Raw genomic sequence first — 12,108 nt, 5'->3', positions numbered from 1 at the left:
TCGGTCACCCACCGGGGCCTGCCGAGCCCCAGGGACGGGGCTTAACGGGCTGGTTACCCACATCCATTAATCACCAGCCAAGTAACCGGCCACCGCGTCCTCCCACACAGCCGGCCGAGTCCCCCCCGCGCTTGGCTGGAGGGCCGGGGAGATTTAAGAGAAGCGAGACAATTTACTGCCGGGATTAAATTAACAACTGAGATAAGATGGACAGCGTGGGAACAGCCAATTGAAAAAAATGAATCGCCAATACGTTGTATAGCGTTTATAGTGCCAGTAATAATTTATTGCAAAGCGTAGGCTGCACCACAGCCCCAGCATAGATGCTCCTGCTGTAACTTGTACTACATCTCACAAGCAGTCCAGCACTGTCCCGTGCTAACCTACAGGCACAATAGAAAATTCAGACCAGGGCTTTCAATCTCAGTATTATTTTATTACTGTTTCCATCTTTTCCATGATTGATTAAAAAAAATAACTGATCAGCAGTTCAGGTTATCATATTCGATACCAAGTTTAGTAAATTAACCAGTATACACCCAGTGGGTGGCCTGGTCATACCCTACCTACATAGGGTAAGACTCTGTATATGTAATTTTTGAGAGCTATAGAACATAACAAGTTTGAAATTGAATGGTGAATTCCCTCAACTATTAGGCAGTATTTACTATGGTATCGCTTTACCTCTACTTGTATGAACCTGGACTTGGGTCATAATGTTTTTCATAATGGCACTCTCTCTCCCCTGCAATTTTGGATACATTTAAACAGTGTCTTTTACCAACCAGTGTAGACAGAAAGGTAAATTTGGCCATCCATATAATCCAATTGTATAAAAATTTGACCCACTTGGGCATAGACCAGTCTGGCTCCTTTGATATGAGCAGAAATTAATGAAAATAATGTTAATTTATATAGGAGGCCCACAAAAACGGTCAGGGAGCTGGAGCACCTCCCGTATGAGGACAGGCTGAGAGAGTTGGGGTTGTTCAGCCTGGAGAAGAGAAGGCTCTGGGGAGACCTTATTGCAGCCTTTCAATACTTAAAGGGGGCTTGTAAGAAAGATGGGGACAAACTTTTTAGCAGGGCTTGTAGCGATAGGACAAGGGGTAATGGTTTTAAACTAAAGGGGGTTAGATTTAGACTAGATATAAGGAAGAAATTCTTCACTATGAGGGTGGTGAGGCACTAGAACAGGTTGCCCAGAGAAGTTGTGGATGCTCCATCTCTGGAAGCGTTCAAGGCCAGGTTGGAGGGGGTTTTGAGAAACCTGGTCTAAGTGGAAGGTGTCCGTGCCCATGGCAGGGGGGTTGGAACTAGATGATCTTTAAGGTCCCTTCCAATCTAAACCATTCCATGATTCTATGATATTAGAAGCCTGTGACCACAATTTAGTCTGTTACAACACGTTAAAGTTTGTGACTACTAAGAAAAAGGTGAATTTAAAATGGGAATACTTGAGGTATGACATTAGCATTTCAGTGTGCATCAGGAGTGCACTTTGAAGCAGTCATGGAGTAGCCTCAGTGCACAGACCACAAGCAGTAAGCCAGAAAAGGCATCCCAGGAGCACAGCTAACACGCTTTGGGGCCAACAGGCATTCTGTGCACAAGGCGAGGCTGCAGCCAGTTCGAATGCATTGGCCTGAGCACCAGGTCCTCAGCACCAGCTGTTTCAGATGGCAAATCTACTGAGCAACACTTGCTGGTGGTGCAGAAACAAATTACCCTAACTTCATATAATTTCCATTTCTGACACTCAAGAGGAGTCAATACTCTCCCTCACTTTCCAAGGGCATTGATATATTAACATTACAATCATGTACACAGAAGCTAGTCTTTCTTTGACTCAGAACATTTAATTTGCAGAAGATTGCATCAATATATTGGGGCAGCTACATGGAGGAGAGAGCAAAGCAGCTCCAAAGAAGGAGAGCTTCTTCCACTGTATCTCTCTCTGTTCTTAGGCCCAAACTTATACTCTCTCCGCCACTGTAGGCATGGATTTTTTTACTTTACATGTGCCTCAGTCAATACTAGAGGCAGAAGTGGACAAAAGACTTATTACTAGCTGAGGCAAATTTGGAAATGCTAAAAAAACTAGGAGAAAGCTTGTTGCAGCAAGACTTCTGGACTGCTATTCTGTGAAATCTGTGTGTGCAACTTGTCCTTGTGCACTTCATGCTCCACACTGTTTTTGGCCTGTATCCTAGCCACAGCTCATTATAACACAGGTATATTGTCTATTGTGAGCCTAAAGTTTCCCTCTCAGCAGAGATACTTCACTTTTTAATTGGTTTCCCTCTTCTGTTTGCCTCCTGCAGACAAACAAGAGAAGACTGAGACAAATAGAAGTACTGGCTCTTCTAGAAAACAGCTGAATAACTACCCCATGCTGTACTGGCAAGAGAAACCTAGAAAACAGAGAACACAGGTATATTGTCTATTGTGAGCCTAAAGTTTCCCTCTCAGCAGAGATACTTCACTTTTTAATTGGTTTCCCTCTTCTGTTTGCCTCCTGCAGACAAACAAGAGAAGACTGAGACAAATAGAAGTACTGGCTCTTCTAGAAAACAGCTGAATAACTACCCCATGCTGTACTGGCAAGAGAAACCTAGAAAACAGAGAACAAGGGGGGGGACCGGGACACCACCCCAGGGAGGTAGAAAACAGAGAACTCAAAGGGGGGGGGGGACGGGGCACCACCCTCAGGAAGTAATAAAGAGAGGGATGAAAGGGAAGAGAAGACATAAGAATAAATAGAAAGGGAACAAAAGGAAGGCGTAACAGAATTAAAAAGTGCCGTAAAGTGAAACAGTTGGCAATGAGAAATGAGGCGTTATGAACACCTTTGCTTCACACTGCCAAACTGAGAGATTGAGAAGCGTGGTCACCTTTGAAGCACAAAAATAATTAAATGTCTATTGAGTATGTGAGAATCAAGGATTTGTGCTATAGTGCTCCAGTGCCAGCATGCAGCCCAAAAGGAGCTAGTTGTTTACCAGCTTCCTTGAAAACATACAGCAAGTCTTCGAAAACGGATGCCCTTCTGAGCTGCGATGAATCAGCAGCCACAGAAACTATGCAGTCCCAGACTGAGCTCTAATGAAAGCATGACAGTTCCCCCTTCTTTCCACAACCTTCAGCTAATCTTTCCTAGATGGATCACTTCAGCCACTGTTCTTTAACTCCTAATTATATCAGACCTGATTATAACACTTGAAAGAAAACGCTCAAAATATTGAGCTCCCGATGACGACACCGAAAAGGAGATGTAGTATTTCCAAACAGGACACTGTTTGAGGTTATTGGGTAATTGTCTAAATCTTCTATCACTGCTAAGGTAAACAGGTGAAACCACAAAAATGTTTGAGCCTCCTGGCAAAGTTTTCAGCATGCTTTCACCTTCCTGACCTCAAAGTGTTGAGCGCTGCACTACTCCTCTGCAATTTCTTCAGATACTATGTGTTGTCAGTGGAGGAGAATCCCCCCCTAAACACATGCAAATAAACCATCCGGTGGAAAAACAAATACCATGTGATCTCTTCACGTTTTGTCTATGTTTAGCAAAGACAACATAATCCTTTCTATTCTAGAAGTGAATGCTCGCTCTCTTTCCAAAGCAGTAGTGTTCTCTTTCTGTCTTGTGAAGAGCTCCGTGGCTCTGCGCCTTATGCAGTGCTTTTCCTTGGTGAACAACTTCAAGTCTGTTTGTCATTCGGTGGCCCTATGTATTTCACAAAGGAAAAACAAACACATGCAACCAATTTATTCCCATTTTCCTAACTGTTATCAGACATTATGATTTTCCTACCGTACCAAAGTTGCAGGCTTCAGTAATGCATCAAGAAATGGTATTACCATGCCAGATTAAATAGCATTTGTTCTTTACTGTACAGGCAGGATGATACAATATTTCATGGCTTTCTTACAGTTTTATAACACGATTACATCTCATCTTCAAAACTCAGTACCAAACTTCATTTGTCTTTGTTTACTCATGGATTATAGCTGATGGTTCTCTGCCATCTGTGTGCTGGAATACAGTCTCTGTAGTGCGTTGCTGTGATTTTCAAATCAGCCCTTAAACTGTGATAAACAGAGTATCAAAAAGCTCCATCAGCCAGCTAGAAAATGACTTAGGAAAGAGATAATCACCACATACACTTTGTCAAAAATGCTTTTGCTTATCAGGTATACTGATCACCTACCCAATGTCTCTTGTAGTATGCTTATAAAAAAACCAAACAAGTAAAATGCATTTTAATGTCCAAGAGTTGATCCAAGTGTTATCTGCAGACTTAAGTTATGCTTATTTACATGCAGCGCAGTCTTATTTTGTATTTGCTGTGCAAACTCTAGAAGCTTAGGATCAAATGTACTTCTTGTTACCTCACTCTGCCATAGGATGCAGATGTACAAATATGTGTTTGAGTGCGTATTACAGCGGGAGTAAAACACTGACAGCTCATCTCAATAAAAGGAGAGGAACAAGAAGAAAGGGTACACGCTTCCCATGTGAAATGGTAATTGTGAGAGGGACAGAGAATTGGAAAGAACATAAAAGGCACTATATTTGAACAAAATTATTTAAGACAGCCGTTCCCAAACTGAGATCCAGGGACTAACTCCCTCATGGGGAGAGCAGCTGGCTGCCTGCCTCAGCATCTTTCACCAGCAAGAGGAGCCAGCAGTCAGCCATAACATCCTCTGCAAGTTTCAATGTGCCGGAGTCCTTTCCTTATGGATTTCTGGCATTCGCAGTCCTTATTGATTTAAATGGGGCTTGAAAGCCATCAGAACTGAACGCTAGACATCTTTACTAAATAAGAAAGTTTACAGTGCAGAAGTCTTTAGAGGAAATTTAAAAGAATAAAAACAAATGGCTGCCCCTAGGACAATAGCAGCAGGGAAGAATGCCCTGTGATTAAAAATAAATCTGTTGCCTGTAAAGTTTTTAACTTCAGTTAAACTGCTCAGTCTTAAACTGCAGACAAAATATCCTGGGTTTAGGGTACATCCCAAAGCACCCACGTACACGTACCGCCTTGCTGATAGCGGCAGCGCACCCGAGTCCAGTGAACGGACTTGCACAAACAGCTCTTCACTTGCCAAAGAGCTCCACAGGCTGGAACTTCAGGCTCCACTTTTTCATGGATTTTGTTATTGTTTTTCCAACCTTCAGCAGTATTTTATAGCTTCTGCCCTCTGAACCACTAACTATTTTTACAATATGGATTAATCCCTTTTCCAGTTTAAAGAAACAGCTGAGATAGCAAACTTTAACAATTTCATATTCTGAACTCTAATTAGTTTAATGTAATGTTATTTGTTCAGGAGTGCTGGTCCTTTAGTCAAGTTTCAGTATAATCCCAACATAATCCCTGATTTTTTTTTCCCTTTTACATCTCATACTTCTCCGAAGCATTTTAAAATGTTTTGATCTACTAAACACTTACTGTGTGCCTTGTTTTGTGCTACAGTATTTTCTTTGATCACTTTGAAACTTAATCCAACAGGTGTTATTTTAATTAAAAGCAAGTCTGTCATCATTCTTTTATAATATTAATTTCATTTCACTGCTATGGAGTATACTTTATGCATTGTCTTCCTCTTGCAACTCCTTAATTTAGGACTCACATAATAAGTATGACTTTTATATTTACGATTTGTTATTTCTATATAGGGTATATATATAGAAATATTCTTATTCTTCCTATGCTGTAATGTTATTTGATATTAGTGGAATTTCCTCTTGGATTTAAACCCTTGAAAAGGGATGGGCTTTCTGGAGAGCATAAACTGACCGGTTTAGCGCAGTAACAACAGCAGTTCTCCCTGAATGCAGCTGTGTTCTCACAGGGGATGAAATTCAACCTTTTGCAGAATGACAGCGAAAGATCTAGGTATTCTTCAAGACATCAAAACAAGGATAGGGGCTCAATCTTGAAGCAGCAATAGGAAGTTCTTGGAACAAAACTGTTTAAGCTATTTTACCTTTATCCGGGGAGCTATACGACTACCACCTGGAGAGGAGACACTAGTAGAAGCACTGACAAAGCCAGCAGAGCCTGCATAGAAAAAGGTACATTTCTTTACTGAGATCTTCCTTGGACACGTTTTGCCTTTTCTAAGCGTGTCAGGCCTGATGTGGAAAATGGGAATAAGAAAAGGGCTGATTTCTACACCAGTGACCCACCCACCGCAAAGAAGTCCCATGCTGAGAGGCTGTTACATTCTCCCAGGGGAAAGGAACAGGGTCTTACTTTGCTTTAAACTAGGTGTCCTTTTATTTGTGGGTACCCATTTCGCCAACCACAGGCCCAACCATATAGTGCATTTCTTCTATACCCGAAGTGGAATATGTAAAAACACAAAGGACACTCATTATCTCATGAAAGGATCCTTTTCATTTGCTCACTGTTGTATGGTGTGGAAAGCAAAGAGAAACAAGCCATGGAAAACAAAAGAAAGCTGACGTGTAGAACATTGCATGTCAGGGATAAAACACCACTAAGAGCCAGGGAATTGTCATCACACTGGAGTTACATCAGACTATAACTATCTCCAGCACTATTTCACTAGCTCTCCCCATACACATCACTGTCGTACGGTGATCTGTCAGTCAAACAACTCTAAAAATAACAGCCAAATACCCTTGCATTTATGGCACTCCTTCCTTCCTTCCTTGATGTGCTATGCTTTCAAGATCTGCCATGTCACATAATCCATTGGACTGCTTCTCTCTTCTGCAACGCAGAGATGATTTCCAGCGGTTTAGTATCCTGGCTTTCTCCTGATGAGGCTCCAAGGAGTCAGCCTTTTGATGAGTTAATGACAGAGCACTGCATCAGGTGAAACCCAATGGATACAATGTCCAGAAAGTAAGAAAGGTTCTTTGTCTTAAGATCATTATAAAAAATAGAAATTTCTTGGCAAGAAAACATTTAAAAACAGCTTATGTATCCAGGAATCACCCACCACATCCCCTCCCCCCCTCCAACCTCTGCCGTGCCTCCAGACTACTCAGATTTAAAATATTCGTCATTGTATATTCCCCCCTACAGATGCTGGCTATGCATATTGGAAAGCTAGTCATTTGGGCCAAATTCTGCTATTACAGTTTCCCTTCTAAAATACAGAGAAATATCACAATAAAAGGACTTAAGTCTTCATAATGATATTAGGAGGAAAGAGAACTTTAAAACCAATTTTCAGTCATAAAAAATGGTAACCAGAGGTAAATACTATTAAAGAAGCAAACAAAAAAATAATCGCCACTTACATGTAATTTCCAATATCCGATTACAGTAAGAGATACAAACAAACAAAAAAAATCATTTGAGAAAGGACCCTTTGCTATCCAACTGAAGCCCTCAACCAGAGGTTGGAGAGCCCATCTTTCCTTCCCTGGCCCAGTCAATCCAGCTACTCCATACACAGCAACAGAATGATTTCAAGAGAAGCCAGGGAAAGTTTCGCTGTCCTACCCCAGACTTCCCACAAGAGAGATCCTGAGCTTCCCACTAGTGTCTTTTATCCCCCCAAGGACTCTCCTGGAACATACTGCAGCTCAGACACAGGGATACCCATGGCATTATGTCCTTTATAAAGGCTACTAGAGATGGGACCACCCATCCCAGCCATACTGTTAGGACACTGCTTGGGTTTAGGGGGTTTTACTGACAGATGTAAGTGGGGAAGCTGAAATAGCTTGCATTTACCAAAAGCCACGCTAAGAAATTTCTTCAAATCCAGGGCCATAGAGCAATTGCATACCACAAGCTACGTTGTAGTTGTTGGTGTAGATAAGAACTGGGAGAAGAACCAGTGAAATTATCCAAACTCCGTAAGAAGCAAGAAGACACTACACAGAGACTGGATTACAGTTATTTTCCTGCTGTGTTCCGAGACCCAGGCCAAAAAAAAGCAGGGCATTTGTCTGGTGGAAAATGAAGTGAGATTTTTTTAAAATTCCCAGTGTAGTGCTTAGCTATAAAGCCACTTATAATAGATAGCTCTTATTTCATAATAAGAATATGATGAAACTGAAAATGGTCTCCTCACACTGCCAAGATGTCAAGAGTAAAACTCCCCCAGAGCCCCAAATATGTTTTAGCAGATAAAAGTTGCAGATCGGCATACACTTGCTGCACATAAATGTTGGCAGTCCCTATTAATAAAAGCTTGCACTATTCTGTTTTTCAGTGGATCAGCAGGGCACAGGCATCTCTAAAACCGTGCGTGGAGGACACAGCTAATTGTATCATTGCATATCGCGATGCTGCGCTGGAAGCAGAGCAGAGCAAGAGAGGAGGAGCTGCCACTCTAGGAACAATTTTTCCAGCAACAAATTGTTTCCTTGCATGCTCTTAGATCTGGCTGCCTTCATCCTCCGCTCTCCTTCATTCTGACCAACCTATTTCACCTTGAGCAGCTTTCTCCAGGCCCTAATGACCATATACTCTCATGCAGTAAATGATGGTCTAGTGTCTTCCCCACAGGTTTTGGGTAAAACAAGACATATCAGAGAATCTGATAAAACAAAACATATCTCTCTTCCCTTGCTAACAACATGGTGACATTGCCTATATGTGATGTTTATTCTATTTTGTTTAAGCAAATGAAAAGTTTACGAAGGCTTTGTTACCAACACTGATAAACACACACACAAGCTACCTGTAAGCGTTTAAGCGGTACCCTGCATTCACAGGAGCATAATACAGAGAAGTAACTGCTGCTAGTGAAATACAGCCATTCCTGCATTAGAATTATAGAAATCCCCTTTTAAACCTTCTCCTATTACTGTTATTATAATAACAATAAAAAGCAGCAGCACATGAGGCACCATCCCTTTTATCACCATCCATCACAAAGACAAAATATATGAGATCTCTATATTTTGCTTCCAGTTCCCAAGGTGAAAAAGCAATTATCCTGTAGAGCATCAGCACCTGCCAGTTCTGGAAAGTGTTTTACAATACAGAAATGCAGCCTGCAAATCCCTTCCCGCTCAGCCCTTTTTGGCCCATAAGCTGTCATGCTGGAGTGGCCCTGGTACAGTTTAGGTAACCGATGGGAGGTTGAGGGCAGTGTCTGAGCCCCACAAACCCCGTTTGGGGGATTCAAGTGGAAGGGAAGCAGTGCAAAGGGCTGGCATGAGTATGCCTCAGTGGATAAATTTATATTGAGTGCAGAAAGCACTGATCACAAGAGGTAAAGCTCAGCTGATGCAAATATGGGAAACAAAAAAGATTGCCCTGTTGACTTAGTCGCGTCCTTCACTGACTCCTACAGACTTTCATTTTACTGCTGAAAACTGATATATTCGTGGGACAAAAGAAAGATTTAGGAAGGTGCACTGGAAAAAAAAAAAAATTTTTTTCTTCTACCCTGCAACCACAGTATCCAGTTTTCTTTTATACAAAAACCCCACACCTTTTTACACAGATCTTTCTATTTGTTCAGTGTTAACCCTTCCAAGTTTTAGAGAATGCAGATACACGTGGTTGTATAACCAGAAATAGTACACACATAGTATGGATTCATTTTATTTTTAGAACAAGGGGGAGAAACCCCAGACCATTATTTGAAAGAGAAAAAAACCTCCACAATCAAAACAGTCATTTGAATGGAAGTTGAAGAACTCTCCTATTATTAAAGCACCAGCATTTCTCCCGTACTTATAACTATCATGACATAGGAACACTACTACACCTTTGAGATGACATTTAAAGGTAGTGGCACGTTACAGAGAAAGCATTTAAAAATATGGTCTTACTTTTCCAAAGTGTGTTTGACTTTTTTCTCTCCAGACTGGGGAAAGCTACAAGCATTTTGCAATTTGAAATTATTTTTGTGAACAATGTTGAAGAAAGAAAAAATAAATTAATCCATTAATATCTCAGCCATAAAATTTAAAGTGGTTGCTATTGCATCTCTGGGTGCAGTCAGCAATGGGTAAATGCTGGACCCCTGTAACTCCGATTACAGCCCCTTACATTCTTTCTGGGTGAGGTGCTACGCCATTGGAGTAGCTGGGTTTTTTTCCTCTCTCCTTGCAATTGTTATTTTCCAAACACAGGTTTTCATTGAGCATTTGACTTTAGACATATTATTTAACCAAGTGTTTATCAAACACCTGGAAAATCACTCTCCTTTAAAAATTTTATGATGGAAAAGCAATTACCCTTTAAGCCGTGTTTCAAAGTCACTTCCCAAGAATACTTTGGAAGCAAACCTCAGCTTTCTCTCCTGCTTAACACCCAATATCACCCAGCAAGCATTTAAACTACTGCTGATTCTATTCTTTTAAGAGCTAGTAACAAAATACAGATAATGAGGGGTTTTTTTGCAATCCACAGCTATTAAGTAACTGAAACCCTTAAATACACCAGGATGGGGTTAGTTTCAAATATTTCTATTCCTTACCAGTGTTTAAATTTGTACAACTATTAGAGCCAAGTATGTCTTAAGCTTTTTCCATACACCAAAGGCAAAGAGCAAATATGAATCAAAGGTCTTCAGATTCCAGGTGAAAGAAAAAGTAAAGTAAAAACTCTATGTAAGAAAAAACAACATTGTGGCAAGAAAATAAAAAACAAAATACAAAAAACAAACCAAACACCAAGCAAGGAACAAGCCAACAATACATGTCTAACAGTCTGTACTCATCCGAATACAGAAAGATCACCATCTATTAGGATTTTAAAGGTGCATTGGGCAGTCAGTAAGATGCAAGAATTGCACAGAAGGTTGCATGGGGACTGGGGGGGTGCTCTGGCGAGGTTAACTTAATTTTTACTCCGGGAAGCAGCATGCAAAGGCTGTATTTCTACAATGCAAAGCACTCTCTTTAAGGTATTTTGAAACAGGGATCAAAGTTCAGTTTGACCAAAAAGACAGGAGCAGGCAGTCAAGTCCCATTCCAGATTCGTATCCTGACTTCCCAATTCACATATTCAGAAATTTTGAGGTCTAACTAGTTTGTGCTAACTCATTATGCCATCATATTTCTGACAAGAAGGCACATTAATCAGCATTTACCCACTCAGCTGATCTCAGCACAGTCAAAAGCCTATTCACTCTCCCAGTCTGTGACCAAGGCTGGAGACAGTGAGTTCCCCAGCTAGCCCTTCCCTCCCTCCTCTTCCACCCCAAATTAATGAATACTGAGAACGGCAAACAGAAGCAAAGGGACTATACTTCAGAATTATCTTTTATCACACACCATACACCAACATATGAGACGAACTCATTAGTGCAAAATCATCCACATTACCCATGGAAAGTCCAGATGAAGGGCCAGTAGGCTGGGCCACATCCACACACATGCTCACCGGGTGGGTAAACAGTCTCTTTAGAGCACAAATTACTTTTAGTTACTCTTCAATTATGCTCTACCACATCCTTGCCCCACCACGATGAAGGATGCTGAGCTGCAAGGCTGCAGTGTCAGGGAACAGCAAGAGGGGCTGCTCAGTGCAGGGGAGAGCCGAGGGCAACCCCAGCACCAGCCATGCCCTCACCCACCAGGACGCCGTCCCCCCCCAGTACTGGCACACCATGGGCAGAGCCAGGTCCTTTGACGACCCTGGACATGACAAGGGGTGAGCCAAGTCGGGGCGGGGGGGGAAGGCGGGGGGTGAGCCGTGAGCCAAGTTGGGGCGGGGGGGGGGGAGGGAGGGGGGGGGGGGGTGGGGTGAGCCAAGTCGGGGCGGGAAGGCAGGGCAGGAGCAGCAGGAGACAGGGCTGGAGACAAGGGTTAGAGAAAGGTTAGAGAAAGGTGTGCTCAGAGAAAAGTAGTAGTTGTTCAGACCTGACCTTAAATGGAGCCCCGGTCACCTGCGTAAGATGTGTGGGTGGGGTCCCAGGCGGGGCCTCTCTGGGCAATTAAGGCTCATTAGCATGCTCAGGCCTGGACAGAGAGCGGTCAGATTGGTAATAGGTGGGAAGCTCACAAGATTACTGCAAGACTGGAGCTCATCCCTCAATTTATTATTTTGCACGTGAAAACTACATGCCATAAATGCAAACAACAAAAGCTGAGACTCTCTCAAGGTGCCAGGGACAAGCTATCTCCCTTGATTTGCCCTGGCTGGGGAAAGC

This window comes from Aptenodytes forsteri, unplaced genomic scaffold (assembly GCF_000699145.1).
Source record: "Aptenodytes forsteri isolate BGI_AS27 unplaced genomic scaffold, ASM69914v1 Scaffold93, whole genome shotgun sequence".
Classification (NCBI taxonomy): Eukaryota; Metazoa; Chordata; class Aves; order Sphenisciformes; family Spheniscidae; genus Aptenodytes; species Aptenodytes forsteri.
This window is presented reverse-complemented; position numbering follows the sequence as displayed.